This window comes from Hyperoodon ampullatus, assembly GCF_949752795.1.
Source record: "Hyperoodon ampullatus genome assembly, chromosome: 9".
Lineage (NCBI taxonomy): Eukaryota > Metazoa > Chordata > Mammalia > Artiodactyla > Ziphiidae > Hyperoodon > Hyperoodon ampullatus.
This window is the reverse complement of record NC_136922.1, coordinates 49692663-49712442: the sequence shown is the minus strand read 5'-3', so window position 1 is coordinate 49712442 and position 19780 is coordinate 49692663. Positions and strand designations below refer to the sequence as shown.

The 19780-nt window shown below is 45.5% G+C and overlaps 1 protein-coding gene across 1 annotated transcript in view; it reads left to right on the top strand.

Moving 5' to 3' along the window:
• Positions 1-1408: 1408 nt before the first annotated feature.
• The window catches only part of DYNC1I1 (dynein cytoplasmic 1 intermediate chain 1), a gene marked incomplete at its 3' end in the record, with an annotated part of 339428 nt that continues 321056 nt past the window's right edge, over positions 1409-19780 (top strand). Inside the window, exon 1 of the mRNA XM_079712020.1 lies at positions 1409-1575. The remainder of the gene's footprint in view (positions 1576-19780) is intronic.

The window sequence follows — 19780 nt, the reverse complement described above, 5'->3', positions numbered from 1 at the left end:
TTGCCCACGCAGAGTAAAGCCAAGCTACTGACAGCCGGTTGTGGTGGAGGAAAGAAAGGGCAGCGTTTATTATAAGGCATGATACGAGGAGTCTGGGAAAGCTAATGCTCAAAAAGCCTGAAATCCCCAATGGGTTTCAGCAAAGTATTTTTAAGGGCAGCGTTTATTATAAGGCATGATACGAGGAGTCTGGGAAAGCTAATGCTCAAAAAGCCTGAAATCCCCAATGGGTTTCAGCAAAGTATTTTTAAGGGCAAGGTGAGGGAGGGGAGCCCTAGGGTACCTGATCAGCTCGTGCACAATTCTCTGATTGGTTAATGGTGAGGTAACAGGGCGGTGTCACAGGGGTTAACCTTAGGTTTAGAGGTTGTCCTTAGGCGCCAATAGGCCTGGGGGCTGCGTGCTCTCGGTCGATGAGTAGTTAACTAGTTAATGTCTTCCACCTGGGGGTTTTAGCGTCTGTAAAACAACTCAGGAAATGTGCATCAGATAACTGTTACCTAGGCACTTCACAGAGGAGCTAAAGCAGAGGATATGGGGGAGGGGTCTGTCCCTGGGAAGGCCCCCTTCGGTTCTGCTTGTTTACACAATATTATGTTACAGGTGTGCAATATAGTGATTCACAATTTTTAAAGGTATACTCCATTTACAGTTATAAAATATTGGCTATATTCCCTGTGTTGTACAATATATCCTTGCAGCTTATTTTATACATGAGAGTTTGTACCTCTTAATCCCCTACCCCTATAACGCCCCTCCCCCTTCTCTCTCCCCACTGACCACTAATTTCTTCTCTATATCTGTGCGTCTGCTCCTTTGTTATATTCACTAGTTCCTCGTATTTTTTAGATTCCATATACAAGTGATATCACACAGTCTTTGTGTTTCTCTGTCTGACTTATTTCACTTAGCATATGGAGGATATTTTGTTATACAGATTTTTAAAAGCTAGGACTTTAAGAAGCAATGTTGTGGAGACAAGCAGAATATATATTTTTTCCTCTGGGAAAAATTAAGGCCAAATCTATAAGTCTTTGTGCGTAACAGATGGATCTGAGCTTTCTCTATTTCTGTTTAAATAACCTAAAGTAGTTGTCAGGGAGTGAAAGTTGTTCCATGTTGGCATGTCGGCAGGAGCTCTCACAACACTGAAGCTCTTCCGTTTGCAGCCACTTAGGCGAGTCCTACCGGTGGCACAGGGGTAGACGGATAGACCTCCCCAGGTCCGCTGCTGCCATCAGCTCTGGGCCGGAGCCACCCGCTCGTCGCGATCCCGGGTGCGGAGGGTCCTCCCGCGGGAGGAGCGCGGGGCGTGGAGGGCGTGGGCCGGGGGCGGGGCAAGCCGCAGACTGGGTGCTCGCAGGGAGCTGTCAGTGTCAGGCTCCGGAGAGGGAGGAAGTGCTGTAGGTCCCGGAGGAGCGTGAGCCGAGCGGCCGGCGCAGCGTGAGACAGCACATCCTGCGCGCGCCGGGCCCGCCGCCCTCGGGAAGCGCACGAGCGCCGCCGCCGCCGCCGCCGGGGAGCCGTGGCCGCGCTCTCGAGCCCAGTTCCGCCGCCGCCGACGACCGCGTCCAGGTAAACGGGAGGGGGGTGGTCGCGCTCCCCGGGCCGCCGCCTCCGCGCCCCTCTTCAACCCTCCCGCCCCCGGGTTGTCGGCTTCTGGAGCCGCTGGGCAGTAGTGCGGCCGTGGCCGCCGCAGCCGGACCTTGGCCTCGGCCCCCTCCCCGGGCTCCTGCGTGCTCCGCGGCGCCCGAAAGCGGCCAAATCCCCCCCACCCCCCGCCCGGCAGCGGCAGCCCCTTGCTGCGGCTCTCCCGGCTGAGCCAGGAGGCGAGAGCAGATGAGAAAGAGTGAGTAGTGGTGTCATCACCTTGTGGGCTGGGAGGGGCGTCCCAGTGCGCCCCGCCTCGGTTTTCTCCTGGGGAGCAGAAGGTTAGCGGCAGTGAAATCCGCACCCCTCAGGGCAACCAGCTGACGGCCCCCGAGGGAGGGGGAAGCTGCAGAGGGAGGGGAATGGATGCTGTTTGAGTACATTTTCAGCTGTCTGCAAAGCTCTAAAATGCTGTTGCTACCCGCCAAGTCGAAGGAAGCGAATGTACTTCCAGCAAGGCATTAATTAAACACGCGCAAGAAGGTGCCAGTTTCTCTCACTGCTGCAAAAAAAAAAGTGTGGCTGGGGGATATGTTTTAGTAAACACCTTCGCGGCCGCGTGCCTCTCCTTCCCCCACTCCCACTACCGCATCGCTCTGGCCTTATAAATCCGTGCGTCGTCATCATAAGGTCAGTGACCCTGGCGACACTGATGGGAACTGAGTGTGCGGGATTCTCATGACTTGTAATAAGGATGAACAGAAACCCAGGATCAGGACAGGAAATTACTTAGGAAATTAGAGGCTCAGCAAAATGCAGCAGATGGAATATATTCGTTATCCTGGACTCTCCCACATCTAGGTAAGGGTCAGAACAAGTAGCCAGCCATTTTCTTGCCTGGAATGCCTTTCAAGTGGGCACTGTAGACTTATTGTAGTTCAGGGTTGTGCAAAATTGCTTCCACATATTCCAGATTAGCAGAAAGCATAACCAACAGTAAGGCATGGTAGCTGCAGAAGACATCATATGGGTAATATTAGCACAGATATGGGTGACTGCCTCTGTATACATTTTCACTGTGGAAATTATAGAGAAACACGTTGATCAGTATTAGTAAATTTGAAATTTGCACTCAGTGCAAGTTTCGGCCTGGTAAAAAAGGACCCAAACTCTGCTCTTCTGACTATGTTTCTTAGTAAAATAAAATCATATATTGCTACCACCAAGTCATCAAATGTTCTCTTCATAGGAACCAACTCCCCAATCTTTCTTAAGGTTTGAGGATCCAGTGCTCCAAGAGCCATTTCTTTTAAAAATCTTCTAGCATCATCACTGGTATGTTTAATTAATATAGTTGGGGGCCCAATACAGGCTTTTTTCAGCCTGTTCAGCTCTGGGCCCCATTTTTGGCCCATAACATCTTCCACATCTCTCTTTTTCTTCCCTGTCTCAGGCACTGATGCACCTGCTTCCTCTCTCTTGGACCTCAGGGTTGCTGGGCTTCTGCACAGTGCCCTGGAGGAGAGGGATGGTTCAACCCCACCCCACACCCAGCCTTTCCTTCTCTCCTACTAGAAATAAGTCCTGAAGCTTTTTTGGTGTTACAGGCCTATATCATTAGGTATAATCACCACTAGGGATATGGGCAGAGAAGATAAACTCAACCCACAGAAACGTGGAGCAGAGTTCTCACAAGTGGTGGTCCCTGGTCCCTAGTTTTTAATGAACTGAGATAGAAGAAGTTATCAGGCATTTCTCATCATGTTTCATGTCTAAGAGGGGGCTCTATGATCTTTGTTCCCACCCCTACTGCTTCCCCAAATATTCCTTCCAGAGTCTACATTTAATAAATGAGCCTTTTCCTTGACTCCAGTGCTGAGTCAAGTAATTCTTGGAGATAAAGCCTGGGTGCTGCTCTGTTCATATTCAAAACAAACATGTAGATGAGTCTTGTAAAATACATGCCAAGTTTTAAAATCCAGCCACGTCTCTTAGCACAAATGTGTACAAGCTTCATCAGCAGTTACATCAGTGGGCCACTCATCCTCCCTGGTCACCTTGTTTCGTTCTGTCACCTAATAGCATCAAATGTAAAGGTCACACACACGCATTGCAAACTTAAGTATGTTCTTTCATCACCTTGTTCTCTCTATACTTTGCCCCATCAAATAAAACAAAGGTTGATAATAATATTCCGAGCACTTGAGCAGTGCTCAGTACATTTCCTAAATGTATTGCACTGCCTTTGCTGAATATATTATATTACCAATACATTTACTAAAATGTACTGAGCACTTGACCAGGCATTGCACTTTAAACTACTTCTCATGTATTAACTTCTTTAATCCTCATAAAAATCTGATGAGGTAGATATTATTTGTAATCCTATTTGACAGGCAAGGAAACTAAGACACAAGGATGTCAAGTAACTTTCTGAAAATTGCTCGGCTAATAAGTTGTAGAGCCAGGATTTGAACCTGGGCAATCTGACAGTACTCGTCTATAGGACAGTTTATATTGGTTAATTTTCATATATTGAATACCAGGCTCTTACGTTATCTCATCAATCCCTATATTAATCTTATGAAGTAGACATTATTATCCATATTTTACAGATGATGAAAAACTGAGTTAAGTGATATATTTAATACATAGCAGAGGTAGGATTCAAATCAGGTCTGACTCTAAAACCAGTAGTCATCCATTTTAGCTAGCGTCCCCTGAGAGAAACAAAAAAGCTGACCTTGTCTGTTTCGTTTGGGTTTGTTGCCCATTTTCCTTGTGAGCCATTGCTATTTCTTTTAAGCCTTAAGTGTAGCCATACTTTTTTGCCAGTTGATTGGTAGGTGTGGATGATATGGCAAAACCAACGTAGGACCATAGCTCTTTTTTTGTTTTGTTTTGTTTTTGCGGTACGTGGGCCTCTCACTGCTGTGGCCCCTCCCGTTGCGGAGCACAGGCTCCGGACGCGCAGGCTCAGCGGCCATGGCTCACGGGCCCAGCCGCTCCGCGGCATGTGGGATCTTCCTGGACCGGGGCACGAACCCGTGTCCCCTGCATCGGCAGGCAGACCCTCAACCACTGCGCCACCAGGGAAGCCCGACCATAGCTCTTTTGAAGTCAGATATTGCCTTCATTCTGTCTGCTTAATGAAACTAGTAATTCCCCATAATACTTTGTGGATCTCAAATACCATGTAAATAGTTGTTCCACTGATCAGGGATCCCTTTTACTAGAAACTGTTGCGTCTTCTACATTCCCTAGAAAATGTGACAAAGTATGTTGTTTTGGGGACTTTGCTGGGACCGTGAACTTCTAGGGTTCACTTCTTTTGAGAATTAACTAAAGTTAACTCCACTCTCATTACTCTGAAATTTATAAACCATTGTCCAGGTCCATGTAAAAAATGAGTCCTCTTGACTGGGAGCTCTTCGTTGGTACCCAGGACTTGTTTCCTTTGCTTCTCTGCGGGAAGCCTGGCACCAGACTGTCAGCGTGAAGCTTACATTGTAACATAGGCGCCACTACCCAGGTGCCAGCTGAGGAGCCACATGTTTATAAAGCATCTCCTGAGTCTTTGTTTAGAGGAGTTTTCTTTTTTTTTTGCGGTACGCGGGCCTCTTACTTCCGTGGCCTCTCCCGTTGCAGAGCACAGGCTCCGGACGCGCAGGCTCAGTGGCCATGGCCCATGGGCCCAGCCGCTCCGCGGCATGCGGGATCCTCCCGGACCGGGGCACGAACCCGCGTCCCCTGCATCGGCAGGTGGACTCCCAACCAGTGCGCCACCAGGGAAGCCCTAGAGGAGTCTTCTTAAGCAGGAGTCATAGGCACCATGGAGGGCAGGCATATGAGAGTTTTCAGGTGGTCACTGAACCCCATATAATTGATGCAAAATTTTATGCATTTGTGCTAAATGCAGTTGTAGGGAAAGACTGGGTATTTGTGACTAAAAAGAGATTAAGAACCACTGGTTCAAGTGCACTGTTTAGGAAGGCGGAGGAGCAGAGGCCATTCTGCTGAAATGTGTTGGAAACAAGGCAAACTATCCTGTTAGAACCAGCCAAGAAAAAATGTTCTTGGCTATCAGGACATTGCTGCCATTTCGCTACAGAGGCATGCTAGAGTGCCCAGGTCCAAGTACAACATATACTAATGCATGCTGCAACCAAGTGAGGTCTCCAGGACCTCAGGCAGCCCTAGCACTGCTCGCCATTCACTAGGCGCTTACCCTTTTCACACTTAGGGTTCATCGAATCTTCCCAACATCCGTATAAGGCTGACATTTTTATCTGCATTTGACAAACAAGGAATCAGATGATTGGAAACATTAAGCCACTCGGTCAAGGTCACATGAGGCCAGTTAGTAGAAGGGATGGATTTCAAATGTAGGTTGGCCAGAGTCCAAAGCCTGTTTATACTCGTCCCAACATATTTCATTGTTTCTCTATGTGGGACACCAAAAAGTACTGTTTAGTGTAGCTTTTTATTGTGGCAGGACGGAGAGTTCCTCAAGAACACTCTCACATGCTGATAGGAAAAGCCTAAATGTGTTATCACAGGGGAACAAGAAAATTAGACATTTCTCAGCGTGGCAGAGGATAAGCGAGCCCTGCTTTCCCTTGAGGTGTGTGCTCATGCCCCACACATTTGATTCTCAGGTGTGCCCAGGTATCTTGCTGAGCAGCACATGCATAGCAGTCTACAACCAAGCCCAGAGAGTTGATTGGTTGGTTTTGCCAGGGTAGCTGCAAGACTTTATTCGTTGCAAAAATTAACTTATTTCAAAGCTGAGGTGTAAGCTGTGCGGTGTTCTGGGGCTTACTTGATATAGTGGCTTCGTCGTGATCTGGAACACTAACGTGGTACTTAATCCTGGGGGGACCTCTGTTTACCAGATGACCTACATGCCCTTTAGTTTTCGGTTCTTGTCAATCCGGCGATCCTTCCCCATTGTTTCATTTTTGGGTACAGACCAGCTAATGCCATCAGTGTGGCAAACACATAAAGCGGAAATTTATGTTAGAGTCAAGAGCATTCTTTATAATAAAAATGGGTCTCAGGCACTGTAGAGGATGGCTGCCTTTGATCAGCAGATTGGCCTGGGAACAGACACCAGTGTGCTTCATTATGCTTCAACCTTTTTTCTCTCCTGTATGTAACCTCTAAAGGTTTTTAAAAAGTTTACTGCTCCCTCACCCCCACACATTTTAGGTTGGCATCTAACATTTTTATTGTTAGTTTAAAGAATCACAATGAATGTAATTTCCATAATATTGTAAACTTTGACATTTAAAAATAAAATGATGACATCATTCTTTGAATCCAAATTAAAATCTAAGTGCTATACCAACCTCTATTTAAAAAGTACCTGAAGAAGCTCTTCAACAAAAGGGTATTTTTATACCTTGTGGTCAAGCATCACAGTAAGATTTGGGCTTCCTTTCTTCCCCCCTGGTGAGGGAGGTGGGAAAGGAGGCCCTGAATGATCTTACAACCACAGGTGTGTTCTCTGGTGGGTCAGTTTTTGGAAAGCCTACAGACAGAAGTTCCGGATCTCGAAATTACGATGTTATTAGCTCATAATAACATTCCTGCATGCTCTTTAGAAAGCCTCATGGATGCCAGCAGCACACAATGCCAGTTTGAGGAGCACATATTTATCTAGCACAGGTGCTGTGTGTTACAGGTCACTGCGGGGCCAGTGCCGGGAGTCAGGTCCATGGCCTTTGTCTATGTGGCTCAAACTCAAGGTGGCAGGGCCAGAAAAAACAGCAGAGCCACTGGTCCCATCTCTTGCCCTCAGGCAGGTGACTGTATGGATAGTTGTCTTTCTTCTATTTAGTGATTTACAGGAAGAGATCTGCCCATTGCAGTGTTTTTAGATCACTGGTTCTCAGCCAAGAGTGATTGTCCTTCCCAGGGGACATTTGACAATGTCTGGAGACATTTTTGGTTATCACATTTGGGGAGAGAGGGTGGCTGTAGGCATCTGTAGTGGGAAGGATCAGGGTGCCGCTGGACAGCTTACAATGCACAGAACAGCCAAGGTTAAGAAGCCCTGCTTTAGATGTTCTGGTTTTCTATTGAAATCTTCCCTGCTGTAATTTAAGTCCATTTCTTTGGTCTTCTACAAGATAAGAAGAGCATAACATTTAAAAGGCAGCATAAGGGAAAGGAAAGAAAAAGCCTGATATTCCACTGACTGCCTGTGTGAGCCTCAGTTTCTTCATCTGTGAAATGGGGATAACAATACTTGGCTTGCAAAATTATTGTAAGGATTGCAGATAATGAGAGTACTGGGTCCAGTATGTGGTACATGCTCAATGCGTGGAAGATACTTTTTATTATTCAACAGCCATGATATCACTCTTTAGCCTTCTCTTCTCAGGGACTTGTGTGATCTTGCCCTGCTTTGAACCAAAGGTATGCTTTTAAAAAATGAATTATGCTATGTACCTGCCTCCTTCCACTTCAAGACACTAGGCTCCCTGAGGCATTCTTTGTATCTTTCAGCAGAGGGTCTTAACACGTGGTAGATCTCAACGAGCTTTTTTTTTTTTTTTTTTTGCGCTACGCCGGCCTCTCACTGTTGTGGCCTCTCCCGTTGCGGAGCACAGGCTCCGGATGCGCAGGCTCAGCGGCCATGGCTCACGGGCCCAGCTGCTCCACGGCATGTGGGATCCTCCCAGACCGGGGCACGAACCCGTGTCCCCTGCATCGGCAGGCGGACTCTCAACCACTGCGCCACCAGGGAAGCCCTCAACGAGCTTTGTTGACCTGAAATATTAGCCAGAATAAATCCCACTTAATTTTCCTTTTATTATAAGATTTAATTCTTTCCCCCTTGGATCATTTTAATGTGTTTAGTAAAACATTCACTTCCTTAAATGTAGCTGCTATTGCACGACTGGGCCCAATATGAACGTGGGCTTGGTAATGCCTAGAATTCTGGAAGCCTTGCCTTCCTGAGTCAGGATCACATTGAACATTTCTGCTGGGGGAAGGGCAGTCTTGAGGAAGATAATCTTTCATTCTAGAAGTGACGTGTAGGATGGTTTGAGTCTTGTGTTTTCCTTTATGAGTCCCTTGGTCTAATTCTTTTGATCTGGCTTTGATCTGACACTCTCTGAGCAGGGCAGTACTTGGGTTCCTTTCTGGGAGGGGGAGGGGAAATTTTGATTCATTTGTCAGATTTCTATTTTATGCTAATATCTAGAGTGAAACCAAGAGTAACACATGTATTTTAAATAGCTCTAATGAATAAATGATGACAATATTTTATATCCTTTACCTATAGTTTCCCTTGTAGGATACGGATTTTCCCGCTCTAACTTGAAATAGTACCCATTTCTTTGTTTGACAAGCTGGAGGTTTTAGTCATTGAAATGGAATGAAGTCCTCTCCTTTTGAAAGTAGTTTAGATCCTGTTGTGCACATATGTAAGCCTTTAAAAGTTGATCAAGTTGTTGAATGTTATAGTGGGCCCATGTGGAGAGGACGATCATGGGATTCTGTCTCAGAATCAGCTTGTGGGATTTTAGTCGTTGCTGGGTTTGGGTGGCTGAAAGGATAGAAGGCCCTGTGGGGAATGTGTGTTTTGACAGTGTCCCCTTTTAAAATGAAGCGTGTCTCCTGTTTCACCATCCCCCCCATTCGTATCAAAATAGCAAGGGGTTGTGGGAATTGGTGTGTATTTTGTGGGAGAAAGAATAACAGAAAACTTCTCTGCTTGTTTCCTTGAAAAGTGTGACTTTGTTCACTTTCAGAAGGTATAGGTTACCACTGGCTCCGAAAGAGGATCCTCTCTCTTTGAATGTTTTCAGGCTCAGAGGAAAGTGAGAGTCTATTTACCTAAGTTAAAATGCCAAACTAAATCTCCCAATGCAAATATGGACCACCCAGGGACTTTGTAAAGGCCAGGTTTGGGGTTTTGAATACAGATTTTCCTGCTTCCTCTTTTAAGCTTTTTAATATTTTTCGAATGCTGCTGAAAAGTAATTGGCATATCAAGCAAGGATGAAATCTCATATCTTTTGCCATGAACTTTAAAGGGGGGAATTGTACTCATTTCCTTTGAGAGCCCTTTGTTTTTCAAAATAAAGAAATATGAATTACTAAAATTCGAAGGCCAAGTTGTAGATTTCAGTTTAAAGTAGATAGAAAAGCTGGGTTACAAAACAGTTATAGGAGAGGAGAAGGATACTCTCTTCACATGTTCCCTTTCCCAAGTACATTGTGCCTAGACAGAGCCATTTACCTCAGTAAACTGGGTAGAACTTTGCTTTGGGGGATGGGCGAGGGTATTGGAAACATCACTTCAGTTAGAAAACAAAATTCAACTGAGTAAATTTTTAAAATCTTACTGGGGGCTTCCCTGGTGGCGCAGTGGTTGAGAGTCCGCCTGCCGATGCAGGGGACATGGGTTCGTGCCCCGGTCCAGGAAGATCCCACATGCCACGGAGCGGCTGGGCCCGTGAGCCATGGCTGCTGAGCCTGCGCGTCCGGAGCCTGTGCTCCGCAACGGGAGAGGCCACAACAGTGAGAGGCCCACGTGCCACAAAAAAAAAAAAAAAAAAAAAATCTTACTGGGTTTTTTTCAGCAAAATATGAATTGGGTAGCATCCCATCTAGCAGATAGAAAGGAGCTCTGAAGAACTTTACAAAATGAAAGACCTTTGTAGGCAGAAGGGGGCAAGACAAGGAAGTTACTAGGGAAAGAGTGGATTGTTTGTGGCAAGGTCACCTTCCTTTAGGGGATGGCAGGGTCTATGAGGCAGATTACCTGCCTAGTGCTGATCAGTAATTCCGGATACACCAGTTTAAATTTCCACTCCCAGGAGAGGTTGAAACTGTAATTAAGTTAGGTATTAAGACTCAGTGTGGTGATGTGGGTTAGCATAAGTGACTCTGTTTGGGTCCTGTTGTCTCTCTCTCTGTTTTTTTTTTTTTTAATAACAATTCCTGCCTTTTGATCAGACTCTTAGCTTTACTGAGAGATGTGATCAAAATTTAAGGCATTAGCACCACTCCCAGCTACCACTCTGAAGTTCTCATGTTTTTTTTTTTACTCATCCTCTCTGTGGTATTCACAGATCACAACTTCAAGTTCACATTTTTTACATCGGTCATTTTCTTTGCTTCTTTTCTGAAATTCCAGTCTTAGCGAAATCATTTGCTTGGTGGTCGGTTGCTGTGAACATGCATTTAAAGCTTTTGTGAGAATACATCGTGCCAGGGAGATTACTATGATTGCTATAAACAGGACGATTCCCAATGTCTGGAGTGCACTTCAGAGCCATGGTCCTCAAGACCCAACTGATCAAAATCTATTAAGTCAAAGAGAAAGACCCCATTGAAGTAGTCACTTTCTTAAGCCAACTGACTTGCTCAGTGATCTTGTATAGCTGAGTTTCAACTTCCCCAGAAGAGTGAATACGGGTACAACAGGTGGTGTTGACCATAGCACAGACACCTAGTTCAGCTATCCTATTATCAGGAACAACCTTGGCCAGAGAGTCTAAGGATTTTTCTTGGGAAGCTCTTGCTTTAGAAGTGGATTCTGCAGTGTTTTCAAGAGTTAAGGAGAGATTCTTAATCATAGCTTCATTTGTACTCACTCTGAACCAGGGAAGTAGGGACCTGCCAACAGAAGCAAATCCAGAATCATGAGCACCTTCTGGTAGGTCTTTTCTAACTCAGTGATGTAAATTCAGGGGAGGTGACCAATGAGCTGTGTCAGTCTGTGAACAGTTAGGGGCACAGTTAGGTTACCTAAGAAGCATTGCCCAGTTATATGCCAGCCATCCAGACACTTGTAGGCCCAAGGAGAATAATAACCACTACAGACACAGGTAAATCCTGAGGGGACACAAACCGCTCCTGCTAATGTGGCACTCTTGATGAATTCATCTGAAGGGATTGTTGCATTTACCCATTCAAGACAAGGGTCAGTTAGGTTTCCAGTGCATTTGGGAGGTAAATCTCCTAACCTGAAATAAAAAGTTGCTCTAAATTCCTTGCAAAAATGGATGCTGCTGGTGAGATCTTTTCATGATTGGGGGAAGGTCTGATTTAGATCATCATAAGAATGTGAGTGTGCAAATGTACTACAGTTTGTGTAGGTGTTTGTGTCTAATTGGTCAAGTAGAGTTATCAGCGGAGAAAGTTAAAACAAGCACTGGCTAAAAAAGTTGGCCTCTGTAAGTGCCTTCTAAGGGGAGTCAATTATAGTTTGTGGTGACGCTGGGAATAGAAGAATAATTGGTCACAGGGAGGACTAGGGGGTCTCTCGCATCATGGACAGATCAGAGATTTTGATGACAAATGCAACAGTCTGAAAGATTATCCCCCTTCACAATGGCCTGGAAGATAACAGATGATGGCGTTATCTTTCCAGGCCAATGCCAGAGTGAAGGAAAGACAGGGAAGAAGAAAGGGTTGTATGTTTACTTAAAGTATAAGTCTTGATCTGGTGTTTGGTAGAAGCAGTCTATCTTGATGTTGGCTACTTCTCTTCCTAGTCAATTGGATTTGCAGGTCTCCAGTGTTTGTACAGGACCAGATATCAGGTGGAGCCTTCTTAAGCTTTGAGATATGTACCCAGGGTTCAATGCCTTTTAGTTTTGCAGTGGTGTCAGCAGTCAGGAGCACTTGGTAAGATCCCTTCCAACTGAGTTCAAGAGCTGTCTTCCTCTGATGACGTTTCCAGAATACCCAGTCACCAGGCTCCATACTGTGGCCAACAGGATCCTTTGAATTGGGATCTGGAAGAGCTTTTATTTTTTATTTTTATTTTTTTTGCGGTACGCAGGCCTCTCACTGTTGTGGCCTCTTCCGCTACGGAGCACAGGCTCCGGACGCGCAGGCTCAGCGACCATGGCTCACGGGCCCAGCCGCTCTGTGGCATGTGGGATCCTCCCGGACCAGGGCATGAACCCGCGTCCCCTGCATCGGCACGTGGCCTCTCAACCACTGCGCCACCAGGGAAGCCCTGGGAGAGCTTTTTTTAATCTGTTGGTGATAAGCTTCAGCATAAGACATTAAAGACTTAAAATAGCTGGTCATGTTAATGTGAAATAACAAGGGATCAACAGAAAATTTGTACACAGTAGACATTGGTCTGCTGGTGACTATCTCGTGCAGTAAGTTTATGTTTCCCAAATGGGGTACTGCGAATAGTCAGCAAAACCAGAGTCAATACCTTAGGCCAAGGGACTCTAACAATTTGAGCAAGTTTGGAGGTTTTGAATTTGAGGATCCATTACTTCTCTCAACCTTGCCTGATGATTGAGCGTTATAGGGACAGTGACGATTTCAAGAATTTTACAAGGTTTTGTTAAAGCTTATATGATTTGCCCAGTGAAGTGGTTACCCCAGTTGCTGAAGATTGTGGAAGGTACACCTCATGTGGGAAACATAGTTTCTAACCGTTTCTTTGCCACTGTGAAGGCATCGGCCTTGCAGCAGGGGAAGGCTTCAATCCATCCAGAAAACATACATACGATAAGAAGAACATATTGATAACTCAGGCTAGGTGGCAGTTGAATGAAGTCCAGCTGCAGGTGTTCCAAAGGGTCCAGAGGGAGGAGGTTTGTGGCCTCTGGGAACAGACATAGTTTTTTCAGGATTATGGACCTGACAGGTCAGACATTGGTGGTATGCTGTTCTTATAATTTTATAGAAGGCCCTCCTCCAATGTTTATTCATGATTTCAGTCATCTTAATTGCACCATGGTGGGTGAAGGAATGCAAAAACCAAAAAATGGAGTTTGCCAGGGAGTCAGGAAGAGCCAGGCACCATCTGGGTTTACTGTAGCCCTGACCGGTCATTGAATTTACAACCATTGTTTGCCCATCGTGATGTCTGTGACCCAGAAACAGGCTGTTGCCTGTTGCAAGGATATCGGGGTTGCAAAAGTCTGGAACAAGGGCTCTTTTTTTTTTTTAAATTTATTTATTTATTTTGGCTGCGTTGTGTCTTCGTTGCTGTGCGCAGGCTTTCTCTAATTGCGGTGAACTGGGGCTACTCTGTTGTGGCGTGCGGGCTTCTCATTGTGATGGCTTCTCGTTGACAGGACGTGGTGTCACGAAATGGGATGTTATTACCTCAAGGTCTTGGGGCTCACCTTCTTCAGGCAGGGGTAGTAACGTAGCAGGATTAAGGACCTTATAATGTTTAGATGCAATTTAGGTGGTGAAAGCAGAAGGATCTCATAGGAGGTTAGTCTGTTTGCAGATAAATGTTGAGTCAATTCAGAATTAAGAAGACCTTGGACAATATGTGGAGTTTGTAAATAAATGTCATTTCCTAGGGTTAAATCTGCTGAGGCTTCTGCTAACTTTGCAGCTACAGCCTTAAGGCAGTTGGGGTAGGTATGAGCAACTGCATCAAATTGTGTGCTGTAATAAGCACTAGGCCTATGCTTACCATGTTCTTGTGTGAGCATTCTCCAGGGGTTGGTTATCTCTTTCATGTACAAATAGGGGAAAGGTTTTGAAGTTGGGTGGCCCTGGGGCAGGCGGTTCTTGCAGCACTTGTTTTAGTTTGATAAAGGCCTGCTCATGTTTATCTTCCCCAGGAAATGGTTCAGGCACTGAGTTTTAGTGAGTTCATAGAGCAGGAAAGCGACGAGAGAAAAATTAGGAACCCATAGTCTGCAATAACCAGCCAGGCCTAGGAATCCACAAAGTTGTCGCTTAGGTGTTGGTTTAGGGAATTCTTGGATTAGCTTAATTCTTTTTTTTTTTTTTTAATTTATTAATTTATTTTTTTGCGGTACGCGGGCCTCTCACTGTTGTGGCCTCCCCGGTGCGGAGCACAGGCTCTGGACGCGCAGGCTCAGCGGCCATGGCTCACGGGCCCAGCCGCTCCGTGGCATGTGGGATCCTCCTGGACCGGGGCACGAACCCGTGTCCCCTGCATCGGCAGGCGGACTCTCAACCACTGCGCCACCAGGGAAGCCCTAGCTTAATTCTTTTTGGAGACAGCTGGATTCCTTCAGTGCTTAGATTATGACCTAGGTAATGAGTAGTGCCTAGAGATAATTGTAATTTTTCCTTGGAGACTTTATGTCCTTTTTTAGCTAACTGTTGTAGCAAGTAAGTGGAATTCTTTATGGATGCCTCTTTGGTAACTGAATATAGCAAAAGGTCATCTATATTCTTACTGTAGAAGGGTCGATTTCCTAGGAACCTGGAGGGTACATAAATTTTGGTGGAGCACTTGGGAAAAATCAGAAGGGGCCTCAATGAACCCTTGAGGCATGCCTGTCCAGGTATATTGTTGATTGTTCCAAGTAAAGATGCATAGATAGTGGCTGTTGGGGTCCCCAGGGATGCTGAAGAAGACAAAGCTCCACAACGGTGAACCATCTTGAGTCTGATGGAACTTGTGACAAAGGATTTTGGGGAATGGAACAACTGGAAAATGGGGAATCTTGTTAATAGCTCTCAAGTCCTGGACAAATCGCCATCCCCACCCATTAGGTTTTGGGACTGATAAGACCAGGTGTTACAGGGGCTGGTACAGGGAATGGTTAGCCCCTGTGTGAATTGGTCTTCTATTATTGGTATGAAGCCTTGTGTGGTCTTAGGTTTTAATGGATATTGAGGCAGTTTAGGAAGAGGTTTAGTTATGTTTCTCCGAATTTTTATAGGCTCTGCACTTCTTATTCTCCCAGTGTCAGTGTTAGAGGTAGCCCACAGATTTTCAGGCACCTCGATTAAGTTAGAGGTCTTTTGCTGGAATTCTTCCTCTTCTATATCAAGGACAGATTGTAAAGAACATAAAAGATCAGGTTCCCGTTGGTCAGGACATTCTAAGGTGAGGTCTCCATTAGAAGCAAAATTTATTAGCCCTTTTAATTTAGAAAGGAGATTGCTACCTAATAGATTGACTACAACTGTATCACGTAGCAAAAAGGAATGTTTTTCAGTGAAAGGTCCCAGAGTCATTTGTACTGATTGAGATAGAATTTTATTAGATACCCACTCTGGAAACTTCTTTTTCAGTCCAAAGCATTTGTTGTCCTCTGGGGTTTAAAGTAGAGAGTGTAGCTCTGGTATCTATCACAATTTGGCAGGGTTTCCCATTAAATTTTAATTTCCCCTTGGCTATGTAAGGAATTACTGGTGGCAGTTTACCAGAGAATCTGTCAGAGTCCTGTCAACTCTTGGAGGGGCCCACATGAGGGCCCCCCTTTGGGGGAATATATGAGAGAATTTAAGTTGATGTTGAATAATTTTTACGGGATCAATGAGAGCAATCTTTTTTCCAGCACCCCAGTTGATTACAACTGAGACATGGATCCCTAGGCCAACGTTCTGATGACAGACCCTCTTGGAGGGTGCAGTGTGGGAGGCCCAGGTATTATTTTAGGTATCTGGCCTTGGAACTATTGTAGTTGTAAAGGCTAATAGTTTGGCAGACTTTTGTTTACGGTCTTATTCCAAAGTCCTTTCAAAGTGCTCAGCAGTGGTCATGAGTTCAGTCAAACCAGTGGCCTCCTGTCCTATTTTCTGCCTTTTTATCAATCTGCTAATCTCAGGAGATAATCCATTTAAAAGTTGGGCATCTAGAGCAGGTTGGGTGACATCATATATTGTATGGAACCCAGGATGCCTTAGGAAGAGAGCTTCCAGTTTTTGGTTTTTTTTTTTGCGGTACGCGGGCCTCTCACTGTTGTGGCCTCTCCCGTTGCAGAGCACAGGCTCCAGACGCGCAGGCCCAGCGGCCATGGCTCACGGGCCCAGCCGCTCCGCGGCATGTGGGATCTTCCCGGACCGGGGCACGAACCTGTGTCCCCTGCATCGGCAGGCAGACCCTCAACCACTGCACCACCAGGGAAGCCCCCAGTTGGGTTTTGAAGTCGGCCGCAGATTCATTTTTTGTTTGCATGTATGAATAACAGACCAATCATAGCAGGCAAGGAAGACTCTAGGAATGGCTATTAGAAGATCAGCTGCATTTTGCAAGCTTTTTCTGTTCCGTAAGGGGACCGTGATGAAGATCGAGGATCTCGAATATCATCAGTAGGGTTACGCCATCCTGCTTCTCACATACAATTTTGAGCTTCACCAGGTCCTACCAGCATGTGCACGAGCTGATAAAGATCTGGCAGCCCCAGATCATAGGCTCCAATGAGGACTCTAAATACTTCAGAAAACTTTTGGGAATCCTCCGTGGGTTTAGGAAATTCTTTAATTATGGTCCTTAGCTTGGTCTTTGCCTGAGGAGTGAAAGATACCTGGGGAGGATCTCCTGCAGCCTTGGATGGGTGGTTTATTTTAAAAGGTGACTGTCCAGGGTGGAAAGGCAGTTTAGATAGAGAATTAGAGAGCATGAGCGCTCAGGTAAAGGTGGATAGAGGGGAGCGGTGGGAGTTGCGTGTCTTACTGTCTTTTAGATACCTCTTGCTTCTTTATTAACTTTTAATTAACCTTTTGCAATGAATTTTTTAATGATGCTGTTTTGGAATCTTGAAGCTTTTTTGGAAGCTTCTGCACACCAATTGAAATAGGTATCCCATTCTGTTTGTTGATTTGGGAACTCATGCTTTCAAATGTACTCCTTAAATGAACAGTCAATCTAATTGGAACATTTCCTATCATGGCCATTGTAATTCTAGGTTGTTTTTAGTAAGATTCTGCAATATTTGTAGATATATACAGTTTCCAGGACTATAGTTCTTAGAGAAAATGAGCAGGTGTGCCAGAAGGTGGCATGCTCAACTCTGGAACTTAAAGATCCCTTTTTTTTTTTTTTTTTTTTTTAAGCTAGGTGGGTCTTGGGTCTCTCCGGCCAAATTAATACCTAAGAGGGATGTGCTGGTAGACCAGGGATTGTGTGGTGTTTTACAATGTACCTTGTTGGATGAAAATTTTCTTGGGTTTAGTGGGTGACCTAGTGTCAGTCTAGCCATTCTGTGACCAACTTATCTAGCACAGTAGTCTTAGAGTTAGGTAGCACTCTAACAGCTTTTAAGTTCTCAATCCAGGCCCACCAGTTTTGCAGCTTTTGGCTTCTGAGATTCCATTAGCAATAGCCTCTATCTGTATAAACGAGATAAACAAACATGTGCACACTAGCACACCAGCAGCACCAAAGACGTGTTCCTGCGGACTGGCCTTCTGTGTACCACCAGCAATTCTCAGTGTGATACTGGGGACTGGGGAAAGGACTGAGTCAGCAGACCCCAACAGATAGTGACTGCAGACTAGGATTCCAAACAAATGAGGAATTGCAGACTGAATCACCAGCAGTTCCCAACATGGAACTAGGGATTTTAGTCAAATAGGGAAATGTGGATCGAAGCAAGGGTAGGGACTTGGGTTCCAGATGGAGCTGTCTGCCAGCTGAAGGTGACCGGCTAAGCCCTGGACTGGAAAGTCAGTTAGATTGGGACCTCTGCACAAAGACAGCAGAGCTGAGAACTGAGAGGAACTTACTCACAGCCCTCAGAGATGATGAGAAACAAGAGAACTCAAAGGGTTTGTGGGTACCATGCCTGTGTTTCTCATCATCCCTGAAGCTGTGAAAAGTTTCTTTTGAATCCCACTGCCGCCACCAAGTCTGTTAAAAAACAAAATTCAACTGAGTAAATTTTAAAGATCTTATTGGCTTTATTCAACGATTCATGCATCAGGCTGCATCCCATTTGCCTCACTAGTGCCGATCAGGTAATTCCAGATTGACTAGTTTAAGATTCTGCTCCTGGGAGGGATTGAAACTTTAATTAAGTTAGGTATCAAGTTTTGGTTTGGTGACATAGACTTAGCACAGGTGACTCAATTTTGGGCTTGTTGTCTCTTTTTTTTTTTAACACCCCTTGACGATGTCAACCCCATCATTGTTTTCCTAAACACTGGGAAGGTAGATCTGGGCAGCAAGTGGAAAAGAATATTTTGTAAACTCTTTGGGGAAAATTCAGAATGAAAGTTACTTTAACCAGGACACGTGTTCTCACAACCGTATGTTTAATAATGACACTTAGTGCTTTCTTAGTCTTTACACCTGTTAAAGAAAAATTTATTCATAATACTTGTTAAAGAAATGGTAAGGCAGGCTTTGTTCAGGGGGACTATATGTCGTGATAGATACCAGGACCACTGCAATGGGGTTTTGCAATGGGGAGAAAGATTGTGCTCAACTCTGAATACAAGGACAGGTGGGAATTTATAGCCAAGTAGCCGGGTGGGGATCAGCGGATGGAAAATTATTAAGAGGAAACATCAGGGATAAGGGCAGGGATTCAGGCTAAAGGAACCTAATAGGATTCTTGATAAAGGCAGGCCAAGGTGATCAGCTATCACTTGGGAGGTGGTGGGGTGTGAGGAATCCAATCAGATATCAATCAGGTGCTGGTGTTCAGATATCTCGGGTGGGGGATTCTGGCTAAACCGACTTCTCAGGACTCTTGCTAAAATTGGGCTCTTGAGAACATGCCCACAGACTGGGCCTAGTTGAAAACCACTCGGAGGAGGAAGCTGTCTAGGGTTTGGTCAAGGACAGAGTCTTCGTGACCCCCTTTTCAGAGGGCAGTCCCCAGCAGGCTTGGGTGCGGGGTGGTAACGGAGGGCACTGGAAGCTGCCAACACCCAATCAAGAAAGGTGAAAAGTAACCAGAATGCTGGATCATTGGAGTGTGTTGGGGCCATGGGAGTGAACTGATAGGGTTAGGCTGCATCATGATTCAGTAAAAAAACAACTCCCAAGCCTGCGCAGAGTAGCACGGTGAAAGATTTTTCTCACTCGTGTTACACGTCTAGTGTGGGTCAGTAAGGGGCCCTGGTGACCATGTTCACTCAGAGACTTACGCTGAGAGAGGTTTTGTCATGATAAGTGCGCCCCAGTCCCTCCCATTTCATTAGCCAAAGCAGATCAGATGGCTGTCCTTGACTGCACAGGGGCTGTTAAGCGTGGTCCTGGAGGAGGGGAACAGGAATGTTTGTAATTGGTCCAAATGACTGGAAGGGAGGGGCTTGCCTGAGTTCTGCCCACTCGTGCTGCTCGCCGCATCCCTGGGAAGCTCACTGAGATACAACCACATGTGTAGTGGTTTCAACACCCAACTTTAGTAGCACCTGAAAGAATGCCCATTTAGAATATAAAGTGCATTTGAATGGTTTCAGCATCATGAGTGATAACAGGGTCCTGGAATCAGTGGGCTTACAAGTCTAGATTTTATGATAA